This window comes from Taudactylus pleione, unplaced genomic scaffold (assembly GCF_031769625.1).
Source record: "Taudactylus pleione unplaced genomic scaffold, aTauple2 ptg000258l, whole genome shotgun sequence".
Classification (NCBI taxonomy): domain Eukaryota; kingdom Metazoa; phylum Chordata; class Amphibia; order Anura; family Myobatrachidae; genus Taudactylus; species Taudactylus pleione.
In genome coordinates, this window is record NW_028284660.1 from 4,662,935 (window position 1) to 4,681,863 (window position 18,929).

The window sequence follows — 18,929 nt, forward strand, 5'->3', positions numbered from 1 at the left end:
GTCGCTGCAGAAGCATAACTCTCCTGTCTACCCATACAGTGACAGTGACCTGCTGGCAGGGATGTATCTAGTGATCCAAGCGCCCCTGGCAATTTAATGGACTGGCCCCCCCCCCTATGCAGTACCCCCAATAGTAATCCTCCAGTAGTAATTCCCCCTATGATGCATTGCCCCCAGTAGTAGCCACTCTTATACAGTGCCCCCAGTAGTAGCCCCCCCTGTGCAGTGCCCCCAGTAGTAGTCACCCCCAGTAGTAGACCCCAGTAGTAGTCCCCCTCTATACAGTGCCCCCAGTAGTAGCCCCCCCTATACAGTGCCCCCAGTAGTAGTCCCCCCTATACAGTGCCCCCAGTAGTGGCCACCCACCCCCTAAATTGCCCCCAGTAGTGGCCACCCCTATACAGTGCTTCTAGTAGTGGCCACCCCCATAAATTGCCCCCAGTAGTGGCCACTCCTATACAGTGCCCCCCAGTAGCGGGCACCCCCCCATAAAGTGCCCCCAGTGGTGGCCACCCTCTATTTCAGTGCCCCACCCCCTCCTAGTGCCAGGCTTACACACACAAAGAACAAAAAAAATTCAACTTACCTGATCCCCGCTCCTGATGCGACCGCCGCTGTCTGCTCTGAGTCGCGGCCACTCTTCTCCTGCATGGGAGAGACGTCATGACGTATGACGTCTCTCCCATCACATGCTGCGGGGGAAGCCGGCACACGGAGCTCATTAGTGAGCTCCAGCCTGCTCCCTCCACGGACGACACAGCAGCAAATGAGAGTCTGTCTGACTCTCATTAGCTGGTTGCTATTACAAACACACAGCTGCCGCTGGCGGATGTGTGTTTGTAAACTGTGTAGGGCAGACCGCTATCTCTGCGGTCTGCCCTACACTTGTGGGGCCGGGGGCTTGTCCACTCCTTGGCTACTGGTGGCACTGCCGGATGGCGCCCCCCCTTTGGACGGCGCCCCGGGCGAGTGCCATCCTGGTCAATGGGTAGATACGCCCCTGCCTGCTGGCTGGTGAACTTCCCTGCAGTTTCCGGCAGTGTCAGCAGTTTCCGGCTGTCATACAGCCAGTGATCACTGCTCAGTGCTCCCCCTCCATGCTTGCAGCAAAAGCAGGGATTGGATGGTATCTAGAGACAGACAGGAGGGCTGGGTTTGCTTCTTCCCACTGAGGCAAACCCAGCCCTCCTGTCTGTCTAGAGATATAAAAGGGGAGTGATGACTCATCCTGTTGTGGGCCATTTTATAACTAGCTCACTCCGCAGTTGAATTACAATGGCCTGGTTTGGGACCATCCCTGAGCTCCAGCAATAGTACTGTAAGTATTGTGCTGGACTTTTTTCCCCCAAAATCATTGCCTGTAGGTTGAAAGGGTAGGTTACAGTGTGTATAATTAGTGTTGTTAGATTTAGTAAAGAGGTGTCCCAACCCCAAATGCACTTTATAGTGTCTCTATTTTTATTAATTAGACTTTTGTTCTTTTATTTAATAGTTACAATCTAATGCCACAATCTAGCAGCAGGACTAGCTTTTTTTGTTGTCCTGTAACTTAACAGTTGCATTTTAATGTGTGTCCCCTCCCCCCACTAGTGCTACTAGACAAGGCTAAAGCTGGCCACACACTAGACCAACTTACATCCAACCAGCCAACTTGTTGATTGGTTGGAATGAAAATCTGGTAACGTATGGGAGTAACTGATGATCAGCAATTTGCTCCTAAATGCCAGAAAACAGATGAAAATGGTCGTCAGACAAGTTTGTTAAATATTTGAACTAAACTATTTGTTCAAACAACAGTTTTTGTGCATTTTCCAGCGTTTCGGAGCAAATTGCTGATTGTCATTTGCTTTCATACATTATCAGATTTTCATTCCAACCAATCAACTAGTTGGCTGGTTGACAGATAATCTTTATGTGTGGCCAGCTTTAGGCAATATGTTGGTCTGCAGTTGCTATGGAACTACAAATTTCTCAAAACTGACAGCCATTGTATGGGAGCACATGCTGGGACTTGTAGTATCACAAGAGCTGGAGATCAACAGGTTTCTCTCTGAGACCTAGCCATTCTGCTGTTCCTCTAGGGAGGTCATTTAGCTCCTTGTTTGTAGAAGGTATTTGTGGATTTCAGTTAATCAAGAGCCTGATATTTGAATTTGCTGGGCGGTATTCAACTGTTGCTCCTGGGCGAAAAGTGACCCATTTGGGAGCCCAAACAGCACTTTTTGCGATCAAATTGAATAGCGCCCCGCGATCTCCCGTCACTTTATATGGGAGATCGGGCGCGCTATAACAATTGAATACCGTCCGCTGTGTCAGGTAGATAAAGTGATATCTTCCCCTATTCCCCGCTCTCCTTCCAGTGGTTGCATGCTTCTATAAAGTAGGTGCTGTGTGGCATAATGTGTATGGGCCATTACAGTGTGGCATGTGTATAAGAGGCTCTACTACTTGTCATTATGTGCTATAAGGGTCACTACTGTGTTGCGTAACATGTATAAGGGGCACTACTGTGTGGCATAATGAGAATAACCAGCTAAACTGTGTGGTGTAACATGTATAAGGGGCACTACTGTGTGGCATAATTTGCATTGGTACTATTGTGTGACCATGCCCCTTATTTGAGGCAGGTGGGCCCCAAACTGGTATCTTGCCTAGGGCCCCATGAGTTTTAAATCCGGCTTTGATCTCATGGATATGTGCATGTTTCTGTGTTAATCTGACCTGCTCAGGATGTACTCACTAGCCTGAAGCAGGTCTATTATTGGCGGACTTTTGGTAATCTTTTTTTTGCTAGTCTAGAACATACACTCTATTACATTGGGCGAGTTGATTGTTCTCAATGTGAAAACATCTGGATGCGAGTTTGAGAATGGGGATTTTTAGTAACTCTGAAAAATGCGAGTTCTATTGAACTAACTCCCTATTACATTGGAGAGTTGTGAAAAAATGCGAGTTTAGCACAAAACTCACAATTTACCAAAACTGACACCGTATTACATTTGGTCCATTATATTGATTACTATGACAATCTATTCTGTTTTATCTCTATTCCTAAATTTAATATTTGCCAATAAACACAGTCCTCATCTTCTTATATCCAGAGGTGTTAAGCTGGGTAAACACTATACAGATACACACTATACAGATACACACTATACAGATATATCTGCAGATCCAGTGATATATCTGCAGTTGATGGTCGTTCACACACAGTGAATGGCCATCATCTGCTTCTTGCGGCCGGGGGAAGGGTCTGCAGACCGTCCGTACACACAGCACAGCCAAAGAAATATGTCTGTGAACGACGTCGTTCACTTACATATCGCTGGTACACAGTGGCCGACGGGCACCAAATATATTGGCCGATCAATTGATCGGCCAATATATCTGTCAGTGTGTACCCAGCATTAGTGATGTTTGTTTGGTCCTGATAAAGGGTAATTATTAAAACATCATTTTTTTTTTAATTAATAAAACCCAAATCATATGAGTACTTCCTATTTGACATATAGTGTGTGTGTAATATATATATATATATATATATATATATATACACACACACAGATGTGTCCTCATAAAAATAGTCCCTCTCAGCGCACCAGGTCCCATGCTACTCGGCAGCGCCATGCTTCTATATTGCTCAAAATATGCGCCTTATTAGCATAAATAGAATACTGATCAATTTTATGTGCGTTATTTGTATATCTGTGTGTGGCTGAGCCTGAATCTGTGTAAGAAGGGCTCCGATGCAGTAGACACGTTTTTTTCGTGCTCCAAGTTCCGTTGTGCTTCATCTTTGACTTAGCATATATTTAAAACTAATTCCTGTGCGGTTAAAGTTACCTCACAGCAGTGGTGTCAATATGGGGGTGCGAGCTCCACCCGAGTGTCACCCTCGGAGGGGATGACACCAAAATGCCGGCTCCTCCTCAATGACAGGAGTTGGGTGCTGCAGTGTCACATTCTCTTGTAATGACAGAGAAGGTACTAGTCTCCAGAGACAAACCAGCATCACCGGGGATGCTGGACACTCCCCCGGAGTGACACAATTGGGAGTTCCCATGAGTCCACGCCCCTTTTGTGAAAGGCCATGCCCCCTTTTCGGGCGCGCATGGCATCGTCACATGGGGGGGGGATTTAGAGTGCGCACCATGTGTCATCAGACCTGGTGATGCCTCTGCCCCCCATTGTCTCTACAATAGATTGAGTAGTGTTTTGCTGCGTCTGTGATGCAAGTAAGACACAAAGGCCCATTTATTAATAATCACATTTGCGATATGATCTGGGCGCGATATTAGCACCCATGATGGCATTGCGGGATGCAACCATAGTGCTGGGGTGTATGAAAGACCAAATGCATGGACAGAGGCTCAAATAAGGACCCATCCCTATGATGTGCTGGGAGTGAAGTGACAGCGTCAGTGGTCCTGTGCCCGGTATCCTGAGCATGTGCAGTCTAGTGATCATGCATGCTCCATGGCCATTACCAGGGAGGGTTCCTATGTTACCATGTCCCAGCTAGTTTTGTGATATATAGCTTGGGTTCCTTCCATATAGCGTATAGCATTTAGGGGATACCAAATATTTGCGTCGGGCATCTCGCATTGTATGACGTATAGACACTAGATACAGTATACGAGGACACATCTGTAAGTATGAGTTTTTCTTGCACCTTTCAGACCACTTCATTACTCTATTATTTTTGTGTTTGACTTTTCACCTTACCTTATTGTTATCTCTACCCAGCCTTATATTTTCCCCAATAGTTGTTTTCTGATGTTTTGTTGGGTGAGAGAGGAAGGGGCTCTTTTAGGCTGACACCTGGGAGGTGAATAATATATCAGTTACCTGTGGCAGTCAAGAATAATTCAGATGGAGCCACAAAAAATGGCCACAGTGAGTGGAAATACAATTATTACATTACACCCCTCAAAACTCCCTGCCCAAGGACTACTGTTTGCTGAAGGCAGAAAGATCTTTGTCTCATATGTATGTGGTGGAGGGTTTAATGGGTAACAATGGCGGTGTACCCTTTGTTTAGAGTCTTATTGGCACACATGCACATAATATGCTGTTTTATTTTACACTTAATCTTAATTTCCATGAGTTACCTTTCTGCACTGTACAACAAATTAATACTTTTAATTTGTTTCCTTTCTAAAAATAGTCATATATTACTAATTTGAGGTCAAGAAAAACTAAAATTATTTCAGAATGTTTTTACTAGCTCTATTTTTTGAGCTACACTACTTGCACTATACTGTATGTACATTAGTAATATAGTTATAGTGAAGAGATATTTTAAAATAATCTGATATTTTCTTGATAGGAAATAAATAACAGTTGTTTTAATTCAATAAATCACAAATAAGAACATAAAACGAAACAAACATACAGCATAGGAAACAAACATACAGCATAGGAAAGTACTATGTAATATAGTGGCATATTCATGGGGGTGCTTTCTCTTTGCTTGTCGCTTGTACTCCTCTTCTGGGGCATCTCTTGTCACTGTCCAACAGTAGTGATCACCTACCCTGATATCTTTGTTCCATTGCTGAAATGTCTTGGTAGAATCGCTCACTATGCTTGTCACTCAGTGCACCACAGGTATCTTGTGTGGGTAATCCCGTGAATCGCATATATTTGAATAGAGGAGGGGACAAATAACTGATTCATTTAATTGGGTCATTAGGCCCCGCCCCCTCTGCGCGGAACGCAGATTGCTGGTAAGATTCTCTCCATTCTGCCCACGTCACTAGGAATACCCCTACATCGTCATAAATGGGCTATATCTCGGTACTCAGCGCTAACAGAGAGTTTATATGTCATATTCATTGTTTGCATGCTGAAATCAATTAGAAGTAACTATTTTCACATCGGAAACATTTTCATTGTTGTACAGTGTAATGCATTTACCTACTAGTGTCCTGGTGGAGTTCACACAGAGCTGCTTCTTCATCTCTGTCCTACAGTTCATATAATTTGTATCTTGGTACAGACGCTGATACACTGAAGGACAAAGAGAGAGGTTGGTTTAGCACAGCAAACACTGTATATGTACTATTGCAAAATTGCAGACTCTAAATTATTAATTTAAAGGGAAGGTGAGTCATGTCCACATCCGAGTGTCCAATCTACAGTAGAAGCCACACTTGAATTTAAATACAGGTGTTGTTATTGTGGTTAGTGAAGAAATTTTTGTATTGGTGAAAAATGTGGTTTCAGCTCATAACAAAATTGAGTGATGAGTCAGAATGTTCCCTGGGAGATGTACTGGGGGTCACGCATGTGGTATTCAGGACTCTGCAGGGTCTCTTGTGTAGATTTATTTTTTTAAGGCTGCTATTCATAGGCATATCTATAATGGGTGCTGGGTGTGTGGAGCACATGGGTCCCTGGGTCAAGTGGGTCCCTCACTGCACACCCTGCACCCAGATTGGTATGCCTGCTATGGGTTCTCCCCTACTTTTTGCCAGTAGTGCCATGTGATTTATTCACAAAGATGGCTCTGGTGATAGTAATGATTCTGGGCAGAGCCTTCTCTATTATTTGCGCATGTGCCATCTTCCGAGAACATGACATGAAGATGGTACGGTATGGGGAGCTGCAAACACTTCTCCCCCCAGGCAATAATATGCTTCTGCTAATACTGCATGGCACTGCTGTTCTTAGTGTTTCACATTTACCTCGTACACTTTACTTTATTAATTGAGCACTTTGTTATTGTAATTTACTGCAGAACTTGAGAATGTGTTAATAATGAAAATAAACTCTGCATTATATTATTTCATAAAATACATCTATACTTATCACACCATGTTTATCATCTTGGAATTATTTCCAGAAGTTATCTTTCAGGTGATAATACGCCTCCAGATCTCAAAGAGCTGCTCTGTTTACTCCTTGTTTATTTATCAACATTTAAAGATTGAACTTCATCATATACTGACAGAGACAGGTGCCAGAACTGGGTACAATACAATACGGAAGACGCCCAGGCACTGGCACCTCACAGCTGTGATGTCACTTACCAAGCACTTCAATGATGCGGATGAAGGTGATATTGGCGCCAATGAGAAGAGTAATAATAACCCCCTTCCAGGTAGGGACCCAGAGCTTTGTCTGCGGTGATTTATCTGGGAGTGAAAATAATAATGTACATGTTAGTAAGTGACACGACAGGTTATTACAATGACAGAACAGGTGTGGTAATGTGAAATTCCACACATGTACAGTAAGATGCATGTATACCAACTTAATATGTTTCGCTAAACCTCAACAGCTGCTCAGAACAATACCAGAATTGAATACAAGGATAATGAGATAGAAATATTAGAGCACAGGTTCTGTCACATTGAATAGTCAGGGAGTTGTCATATTTCTAAACTGCATGTAAGTCCTTACGGAAATAAAATTACATCTAGTTAGTTATAGCTACAGAATACTTTTGCAGGTCTCTGGTGCATTAGTAAAGCCAGGGTTGAGTCATGGATCTGTGAAGGCAAATAGTGACCGATCAGACCCATAGAGCTCATACAGTAGCAGGTGGTAAGGATGCTTTGTAGAAGGAAACAGCAGTTATGGCAGGAGTGGGTGGCAATGAGAGAGAGAGAAGTGAGTCAAATGAGGAGGTGAAATGATCACGGTCAATAGCCTCAAGTTTATGTTTGGTGAAGGCAACCTTGGATGGGAGAGGAGGTAAATGGGGTAAGGGAAATGCTAAAGGTAAGGAGAATATGGTCAGAGAAAGGGGAGGGGAAATTAGACAAATCAGATCACCTTGTTGTGTTAAGAGAAAATCAAGGGGTAGATACTAGAGTGAGAGGGCGAGTGACAGGGAGACCAAAAGATGTCAAGAGGGAAGAAGTTTAGAAATTGAGGGATCAGGATACATCTATAGGAATATTGAAATTTGCCCAAGATCAGGTAATGTTGGGAGAGAGAAGAAGTGTGGGGAGGCAGGCAGTAAGGTATATAGGAATTTGGAGACAGGACCATGAGGGCAATAGATGATTACTGATATCCAAAGGTGAATGGGGTGGAAGAGACAAATTTTGAGCTCTTGGGGTATGAATCTGAAGGAGCAGCAGGAGTATAGAAAGACATCCATTGTAGCATTTTGTCATTCCAAAAGATGAGAGGTATATCACAATGAGAGGCCACCAGAGGAGGACTGGGGGTTAAGTGGTGTATGACAATATGTAATATCAAAATTCAGATGAGTGGGCGGTTGAAGTAGTTGAAAAGAAAGTGGATGGCAGTTTGTTATAGAAAGACCTGGCAATCTACAAGTCATGCAAGAGTTTCAAACTCTTAAAGAAGAAGAAAATTTGCCACACATAGGCCCTCATTCAGAGGCGATTGCAAGAAGCAATCACTCTCTATGAATGAGGGCGTGCGCTGCCTTTTTTAAAGTGCTGTGGGTTACCACCGACAGCTTAGCTTGTGACCAGGGTGATGGTCATCACCATCGCGACCATCGGGGCTTACGACGAGACCCTAAGGTTGGGTCTCGGCACTCGTAAGCCCCAGGGAGTTTGATGATGTCAGTGCGGCCGCCCTCAAAACGGCAGGCATTCACATGGGAACGCCTTCGTTTGTGTAGCCACCCCCTGCCCCGCCTACAAAGCGGGCCGAGCTGTCGATCAACATAGAGAGCTCCGGAGCGAGAGATTTTCTCTCTCGCTCCGGGGCTTGCCCATGCGCAGTGCGGCCACTGCGCGTGCGCAGACCTTACCTTTGAGTCGGTTGCGAGCGCATCGGCGCTCGCGGCCGACTCTGAATGAGGTCCATAGTGTAGTATTTTCATACAAAATATAGTAAATTTATTTACACATTGCACTCACAGTATATAAAAACATAACATATAACGCCACCAAAACGGGGATAAAATCTAATAGAGAACTTGCTTCATAGGGATTTTACACATCACCATGTTTTTATATATTGTGAGTGCAAAGTGTAAATAAATTTACTATATTTTATATGAAAATACTACACTATTTGTGGCAAATTTTCTTCTTTAAGTTTGAGACTTCCTACTATGGATGAAGGATACTAGGATTTCCTCTGGTTATTAAATTGACTAAAGTACTGAACTTTGAAAATAAAGAAGTGACTCTTCCATGTCAATTTAAAAAAAAATAAGATTTTATTAAATAAGTATTTTGAAAGACATTGTGATACACTTTTGGATGTGAACTACAATAGCGCCTGTGTGGTACAACAATAGCAAACCAAACATACTGTGGGAGGATAGAGATAGGAAATCAAATATTATATTCTAAGCTAAATGAATAAAAGTAAAAGTGCCTATCCACTAGATGATTAAAATGAGCAATTGAACAATAACGATATCGATACTGTTCGATCGTTCGATAATCGTTTGTAAATTGTTTGCAGATTGTTTTAAAAATTGGTCTTTTAGATATCTATCGTTGTGCAAACATGCTGGTCAACCTGACGATAACGTCAGGTACAGCATGTTTGCAGGTGATTGATTGTGCCTACACTGAACGACTTCTCATTCAGTGTAGGCACATCACAGACTGACAAACGACTGCACGATTACAATGTCGTAATCGTGCAGTCTTTTGCCTGTCTTCTAGTGGATAGGCACCTTAACAGTAGGAAGAGCAATGACAAAGGCATTCATGGTTAGCAAAATAAATATACAAACCGAAGAAAAAAAGAGTCCAATTCCAGGCTACAGCCATGGTCTGGAGTTTAGAATAGCTGGGGATTGGGATGTAGATTCCAGAGTCAAAACAGTCTAAGGGTTCCAAGGTTAGTCCAGAGCTGTGGGCAAGATTAAAAGTGGCTAATGTAATGTGTAAGAGGGTCTGAGACTAATGTAGAACCCAGGAGGCATAATGTGTGACTCCAGGAGGCAGGGCAGTATTAGTAGGTCAAAACCACTACAGTTTTAGGTACAGGCCAAAATGATGGTGGGTCCAGAAAAGACATGAATGATAGGTTTGAAAAAAGCAGATCTGTTACAACTAGAGATGAGGGGAGTGGATGGGGAGGAGATGTGACTAGTCCAACACAGTGGCCTTGTGCAGCATGAACAGGAACATGTGCCCAATTGGAAGGTCCTTGAGGGAGAGCAGCTCTGGTAGGTTGGAGTCAGGAAATCCACTGGGAGAAGGATGGGTAAAAGGTGGAGGAATTGAGGACCCAGTACTCTATAGGTGAGGATCTAGGAGGCAAGGATCAAGAACAAGTTCAAAACTATGAACTGGAGTTTTGTTTGGAGGTCAAGAGAAGTCATGGATAGCTGGTTCAGGGGACTGTAGATCTGTTAAAAGATGAAGGTAAGGAGGTCAATGGCAGGAGGAGGAGATGAGTTGAGTAGGACAAAACTTTGGATGAAATTAATGACTTTCAACCCTATTTAATATCCAGAGCAGTATGATGAAGGCAGAATCATTTTCTTAATTGGCAGCTTCTGAATAGAGAGCAGCTATAGAAGACTAGGGAGCCAGAAAGGCCACCCAGATATAAACTTTCCCACTGAGGTTCAGTGGAGGATTCCAGTGGCAGTTATATGTCATCAAGAAACAAACAACTTACCTACTGTTATAAATTGAGAATATGTTATAAAGAATGAATAGCACAGATATGGATAATATGTTAAACACTGTATAATAGAGTCAAAACATTCCTGAGTTCAGCACACTAGCAGGCAATTCTGATAACAGAAAAGGGCTCTGGTAGAAATCTAGGTCAATTTCATGGGCATAACATACTAATAAGCAGTCCAGTTGGCAGAACACTAAATAATAGTCAAGAACAGAGCTGGGTTTGGAACATGATAACTCATTTAATTATCATGTTAAACAATAGATTAACTCTTTTCTAGAATGACAGACCTTTACAATTCACATCCAGAAAATTACAGGTTGAGTCTTCCATATCCAAATATTCCAAAATACAGATTTTTTTTTTAGCATGACTGAGATAGTGAAATTATTGCTTTTTGATGGTTCAAATTACACCAACTGTTTACGGCACAAAATTATAAAAAATATTGTATAAAATGACCTTCACACTCTGTGTATAAGGTGTATATGAAACATAAATGCATCCTGTGTTTAGATTTGGGTCCTATTCCCAAGATATCTCATTATGGTATGCAAATATTCTAAAATACATAATTTTCCGATATCCAAAATACCCCTGGTCCCAAGCATTTTGGATTTGGGAGACTCAACCTGTAACAAGGAATGAATAAACTGTAAGAATATAAAAATAGTTCACAATCTTTTTCAAGAAACTTTTCACAAAGATGGAAACAGTGTATACTGTATATACCTCACTTAACTATTTCCATGTGTTAAACACTGAATTACAGTAGGTCAAGCACATCCATTTATAACTTATACAGAGAGAGGTTTTTTTTTTTTTTTTACCAAAAGCACCAGTTATATTTTAAAGAAATAGAAAGGTCATTATTAAGCCCCCCATGTTTCAGATATTCAGGTACTATTTAAATCTGTATATATCTTTTTTTCATGTATAAAGGAGGATGCTATCAATGACAATGATGAATATACAATAATCCAAAAGGGAAGAAAAGATTTGTCATGTGCAGTGCAGATCTACAATAACAAATATTAAAACATAACTTTTAGTATTATATACAGATAAAATATATTTATTTTAAACACATAACTTCAATATAGATATTTAAAATGATCAGTGATATATCGGACCTAGTGTTCTCCCCAGAAAATGTTGCCAGCTGGGTGGCATCATGTAGCAGCCGGGTGGCAGCCTTCGTGCAAAAAGGGGCATAGCTTTACATGGAGGGGGCGTGGCCACACAATAGTACCAATTCACATTAAGCCCAAACAATATGGCCCCTTTATTGCTGATTATGTAAACAGTATGCCCCCTTATTGCCCAATATGTACTAGGGGTGAGCGGGTTCGGATTTCTTGAAATCCGAACCCCCCTGAGCCCCCCCGATCCGAGGCCGATCCAAGTCAGGCTCGACTTTTCCCGCCTGACTCGGATCTGAAATCGAGGCAAAACGTCATCATCCCGCCTTCCGGGTCTCGCGGGTTTTGGATCCTATATAAGGTACCCGCGTCGGCGCCATTTTCTCACTCGGCTGTGGACAGTGAAGAGGGAGGGTGGGAGTTAGGGCTGGCTGGGCTGTGTAGTGTAGTGTAGTGTAGTGCAGTGTTGTGTTGTGCTGTGCTGCGCTGTGCTACTGTTGTCCATAGGGGCAGTGTCCACTACTTCAAAGTCCATAGGGGCTGGCTGGACTGTGTTGTGCAGTCAGTTGTCCATAGGGGCTGTGTCCACTCCAAAGTCCTGTGCAGTAACCCAGTCCTAAAGGGGTGCTGCAGTGTTGTCCAGGGGGTGATCTGTCCGTCAGGGGTGCTCCCCCCAAGAGCAAAAAAAATTAATATTTTTTCTGTGTTTGTGAATTGTGGCCCTCATTCAGAGCCGTACGCTCTGAGCAGAGCGCACGCTCTGAATGAGGGCCGGGCTCCATTTTCATGGAGCGTCCTCCTGGACGCTCGTATAGCTGTGGGTCACCACCCACAGGCTATACAAGCGTGCATTGTGATGGTCGCGATGGTCGAGACCATCGCGACCATCGAATTTGCGAGCCGGAGCCTGCGGTTGAGGTTTTCAACCGCAAGCTCCGGAGTGATTTTGGCTCTATCAGAGCCAAAATCACTCCCACTGACATCACTAGTGATGTCAGTGGGCCGGGTTCTGACGGGAGGCGTTCCCGTGGGAACGCCCCCGTCAGGGACGCACGCCCCCGGCACGCCCACCAAAAGGGGCGCGTTGTCAATCAACATTGACAGCACGCCCCCTTTGATCGGACACAACGAGCGAAGGACTTTCCTTCGCTCGTCGCGTCTGGCGCATGCGCACGACGGAGCTCCCTCCGTCGTGCGCATGCTCAGTCCATAACATCGACCCACTTGCGAGTGGACAGCCGCTCGCGAGTGGGTCTGAATCAGGCCCAGTGTGCACTGTGGCTGCACGTGCATCAACAAAGAAGCAGCGCCAAGCGTGCGCCTGTGTCCCATAAGTAAAAGGCCGGCTGGCTTGTCCGTTAAAGGGTGCTGTAACCCCCAAAGGGCACTCCAAACAAAATAAAAAAATATATTTCTGTGTTTGTGAATTGTGTGCACTGTGGCCGCACGTGCATCACCAAAGTAGTGCCAAGCGTGCACCTGTGTCCCATAAATAAAGGGCCGGCTGGATTGACCGCTAAAGGGTGGTGTATCCCCCAAAGGGCACTCCAAACAAAATAAAAAAATATTTTCTGTGTTTGTGAATTGTGTGCGCAGTAGCCGCACGTGCATCAACAAAGTAGTGCCAGGCGTGCGCCTGTGTCATATGTAAAGGGCCAGCTGGATTTACCGCTAAATGGTGCTGTAACCCCCAAAGGGCACTCCAAACAAAATAAAAAAATATATTTCTGTGTTTGTGAATTGTGTGCACTGTGGCCGCACATGCATCAACAAAGTAGTGCCAAGCGTGCGCCTGTGTCATATGTAAAGGGCCGGCTGGATTGACTGCTAAAGGGTGCTGTAACCCCTAAAGGGCACTCCAAAAAAAATAAAAAAATATATTTCTGTGTTTGTGAATTGTGTGCACTGTGGCCGCACGTGCATCAACAAAGTAGTGCCAAGCGTGCGCCTGTGTCATATGTAAAGGGCCGGCTGGATTGACCGCTAAAGGGTGCTGTAACCCCCAAAGGGCACTCCAAACAAAATAAAAAAATATATTTCTGTGTTTGCGAATTGTGTGCACTGTGGCTGCACGTACATCAACAAAGGAGCAGCTCCAAGCGTGCGCCTGTGTCCCATAAGTAAAGGGCCGGCTGGCTCATTTCTTAAAGGGTGGTGTAACCCACAAAGTGCACTAGTCTCCACCAAAAATAAAAAAATATTTTCTGTGTTTGTGTGCGCCTTAGCCGCACGTATATATCAATATAACATAAATGGAGGACCAAACTTTCTCCGATAAAAATAAAATAGGGAAAGATCAAGAACCACTTCCTCCTAGTGCTGAAGCTGCTGCCACTAGTCATGACATAGACGATAACATGCCATCAACGTCGTCTGCCAAGGCCGATGCCCAATGTCATAGTAGAGGGCACATACAATCCCAAATGACAAAGTTCAGGAAAATGACCTTGAAAAAAACATTTAAATCATCTGAAGAGAAACGTAAACTTGCCAATATGCCATTTACGACACGGAGTGGCAAGGTCTTTCCCTATGTTCATGACTAGTGGTTCAGCTTCACATGACGATGGAAGCCCTCATCCCGCTAAAAAATGAAAAGAGTTAAGCTGGCAAAAGCACAGCGAAGAACTGTGCATTCTAAGAAGATATCACAAATCCCCAAGGAGAGTCCAAGTGTGGTGGCGGTTGCGATGCCTGACCTTCCCAGCACTGGACGGGAAGAGGTGGCTCTTTCCACCATTTGCACGCCCCCTGCAAGTGCTGAAAGGAGCTCCCACAGTCCACTTGCTGATATGCAAATTGAAGATGTCACTGTTGAAGTACAACAGGATGAGGATACTGTTGTAGCTGGCGCTGAGGAGGAAGTTGGCGAGAAGGATTCTGATGGTGATGTGGTTTGTTTAAATCAGGCTCCTGGGGAGACAGTTGTTGTCCGTGGGATGAAAAAGCCCATCACGGTCATGCCTGGGCAGAAGACCAAACATTCCACCTCTTTGGTCTGGCAATATTTCTATCCAAATCCGGACAACAACTGTCTTGCCATATGTACCATATGTAAAAGTGAAATAAGTAGGGGTAGGGACGTTAACCACCTAGGAACATCCTCCCTTATACGGCACTTGCAGCACGTTCATAAAAAGTTACTGTCAAGTTCAGAAACTTTGGCTAAGACCGTAAGCAGTCCAGGGACACCTAAATCCCTTTTTCCTGTTTTATCCAAGGAATCGGTGGATGAGGATGATGCGGACGACATCTTGCCTCCGTAGAGCCAGTTTGTGCAAGGACACATTAATTGCCAGCTTGTTTTGTGGGGGCCCAAACGAACCAATCATTTCAGCCACAGTCATGTGGCAGACCCTGGCGCTGAAATGATTGGTTTGTTAAAGTGTGCATGTCCTATTTATACAACCATAAGGGTGGGTGGGAGGGCCCAAGGACAATTCCATCTTCCACCTCCTTTTTTTCTTTGCAGTATGTACTGTTTGGGGCCTAGTTTTTCAAACTGCCATCCTGTCTGCCATTGCAGTGTCACTCCTAGATGGGCCACGTGTTTGTGCCGCCCACTCGTGTCGCTTAGCATAGTCATCCAGCTACCTTGGTGCAACCTTTTGGCCATAAAAACAATATTGTGAGGTGTGAGGGGTTCAGAATAGACTGGAAATGAGTGGAAATGAAGGTTATTGAGGTTAATAATTGAATAGGAGCATAAAAACCCATAAATTCTGTGATTTTAGCTGTTTTTTTGCTTTTTTTCCAAAAAATACAGATCCAAAACACAAAACCCAGAACCCAAAACACGGAAGGCTGGTTTTGGCAAAACCAATCCAGATCCAAAACACGAAGAAAGATCCAGATCCAAAACCAAAACACAAAACACGAAAAGTGGTCGGTGCACACCCCTAATATGTACACAGTATGCCCCCTTATTGCACACTATGCCTGGCCTGGCTGTTGGGAGGGGCAAGGGTAGATAGCTAGGCTGTATTGGGGGCAAGGAGGAGGTTAGGGAGAGGCAGTGCTAGGGTTAAGGAGGGGGGTGCACACAGCAGTCAGGGTAAATGGGAATTAATACCAGGCGAAGGGGCCACATAGCTGGGGAGTGACAGAGGCCACAAAGCAAGCCAGTAACACCAATGACAGGGGTCCCCACCTTTCAGGGTGCTCCTCTACCAGCACCGTTTACACCTGAGCAGCTGTGGCACCAGCTTCTGGAAGTGTTTCTGTAGCACCAACGGGTCTGCTCACCTCCCCAGCCCGGGTCAGACGTTCCCATGAGGCCCAGTGAATGGAGAGTGGCTGTGGCGGGAGCGGCGTGTGAAGGAGAGAGGGACCAGAGTGTGTCTGAGTGAGCCTGGAACATGGGGCACAGGAAGAGTAATGGAGTCTGTGTCTGAGCGATGAGGGGGCGGCAGCTGCAGAAGGCAGACACAGAGGGAGGAGGAGCCGCAAGCGCCAGGGTGATTCTGGGAGCTGTAGTGAGGAAAATCTGCCGGCGGCGATTGGTTGAGAAGACACCACCTCCTGTGATTGGTTTCTGCGGCACTGCACACAGGACAAGCAGCGCGTCCTGCAGGTCTCAGGGGGCAAGATATTGGCAGGTGGACCACCCTTTAAATAAAGCCTGGGGAGAACACTGGGACCATCAATGATCATTGTGACTTTACATTTCGTCAGCGGCTGCCTCCTCTGAGCAGCTGCCAGGTATACACTGGGGGGGCTGAGGGGTGGTTTAGTTACACTTCACCGGTGGCTGCTGCCAGGCTCCCTGATCAGAAGTGATTGGCTGTACACCAGATACTGGGGGAAGGCTCAAGGATGCAGAGAGGTCAGGAGGTCCCTCTGCGATTGGCGGCTGCTGGAAGATTATCTTCTATCAGCAGCCCAGTGGGAAATTCTAATTTGTCGCATAGTTTGTGACCATATCAGGGAACACACAGCCTGGTGTGGTCACATCATTTGACAGGCGAGTAGTTAAGGCAGAGGATCCCAAACATGGTCCTCAAGGCACCCCAACAGTGCAGGTTTTGGAGATATCCATGGTTGAGCACAGGTGGTTAAATCCAGTTGACTGAGGCACTAACTTGTCATCAAGCATGGATATTCTTAAAACCTGGACTGTTAAGGGCCGAGTTTAGGAACCTCTGAGTAAAGGGGCAGTCTCAGAAGCACTAAACAGCTGCATCTGCAATTATTTAAAGATGATTACAGCCTCCCCCTCACTCACTTAGCTTTATTCATCTCACTTAACTAAGATAATGCAAGGACACTGCAAAGCAATATTCAAAATGTGCTCTAAACTTCAGATGACGTTCTTCTCCTAAAATACAGTATGCGCTTATCAGACAAGAGACAGGAAAGAAATAAAACCTTGCACAGCATGGAAACCGGTGACATCACATGGTCTTGATACAAGTGATTATGCTGGAACAATCTTCTACTTTTATAATTTATTCCAGAATTCCTACATTTTCCAATATACAGGTGAGCTCTTCCCTGAGCGGATCACATGATCACATTTTTTAAATAAGTTCTAATAAAAAAAAATATATCTTACCTGATGTATCCATGTACTTAGCAGAGCCGGCGGGTAATGTCTAAGATACTGTGACACAGTAAGTAATTATATAGATCGTAAAGAATGTGGTATATGATGTGTGATTGAACATTCTGCTCTTCCTGTGTGGTCTAACCAGACTAGATGAACATTTCACTTAGAGATGTGCATGGTCAGTAACGGCAAAGAGACCGTCAGTGCTTTAATAACACAAAACAAGAACCTAGTCTCACTGGAATCGGTATGTAATGCTGTCAGATCAATTACAGACAGCGACAGCCCACCAGGTTGAAATCCCGACAGATGAAGGTAAGTACCCTAACTCACTCCTCTCCCCCCCTAACCCTCCCTTAGGAGTGCCTAACCCTACCCCCCCTAGTACCTAAACCTAACCCCCCCTCCCCGCACCCTAAATCTAACCCTCCCAGGGTGTTGCCTAACCCTAACCCCCCTGGTGGTGCCTAACCCTAACCCCCCCCTTCCCCTACCCTAAACCTCCTGGAGGGTGCCCTAAGTCCACTCAGGGTTCCCTAGACCTAGCCCCACAGCTAGATGCTTAGACACCCGGCATTTCGTAGTGGGGCTTATGATAGGCGTCGGGATTTCGATGCCTACCTTTAGTCTCATGTTGGGACGTGCATGTCAGAATATCGGCGGGTGGGATAATGCCCACCGGTATCCTGTCTGCATCCCATCTCACTAGTAGTCTATATAAGGATCAGATGGGGCTGATCAGTTATGTGTTTTGAAAGTGTTCCTAGAGCCGGCCCGGAGATCAGAACTGCGACTCGGAGTTACTTGGATTCACAAAATTTGGGTGGATTCAGATTTCTGTAGAACTGAACCGCACATCTCTAGTCAATATACACACAATAACATGGCTGTCCTCTAGGTGTACAGTACAATGTCAATATTTTTTTACAAAGGCCTCAAGTATCAAACAAATTACATAGGCTGTAGAAAGAGGGGGGGGAGCTTCCTTGCTCTGGTTTTTTGGTTTTTATATTGGGGCTGATTCTGAATTCCTCAGATCTTTCTTCACAGATGCAAATGTGCATTTTTTCTAGAGATTTGCGCCGATCTCCATGTTTTGGTTCTGTATTAAGTTTGTGTTTTGGTTTTGGCAAAACCACCCTAACAGGTTTTTTTAGTTTTGGGGAGAAAATGATGTTGGCTGAAAGAGAGACCAAACACAAGAACTCTTTCAATGGGTGCACTCATTGGATTCAGTCCAGAAAAAAAAGAGTTTAAAACATAACTTTTAATACAAAGCAATAATCATTAAAATTGACTGACACAACAAAACTTCAGACAGATGACAAAAAGTATTTGTCATACTATATAAATGAATACATATATACAAGGGGTGAGGGTTGTGATACTCCAAGTTATTTATTGGCGAAATATAAAGACATATACATATCACAAAATACAACATATAACATGTAAAATAAGAGTCTTCTGTAATGCAAAATAGAATCAATTGCACACCTTAGGGCATAATGTATCCTAATTCAAAGCACTATTACAATACAGAGTATGTGATATAAGAGAGAGAAGAAAAAGTTGGCAATAACAGATCCTGTATACAGACTCTGCTGCTTTCTCTTAACAAATGTAGAGGAGAAAGAGTGAGAGATCTGACA

At 44.3% G+C, this 18,929-nt stretch overlaps 1 pseudogene; it reads right to left on the bottom strand.

The window, feature by feature from the left end:
* LOC148514823 (killer cell lectin-like receptor subfamily G member 1) overlaps positions 1-17,296 on the bottom strand; it is a 113,850-nt pseudogene extending 96,554 nt beyond the window's left edge.
* Positions 17,297-18,929: the final 1,633 nt, after the last annotated feature.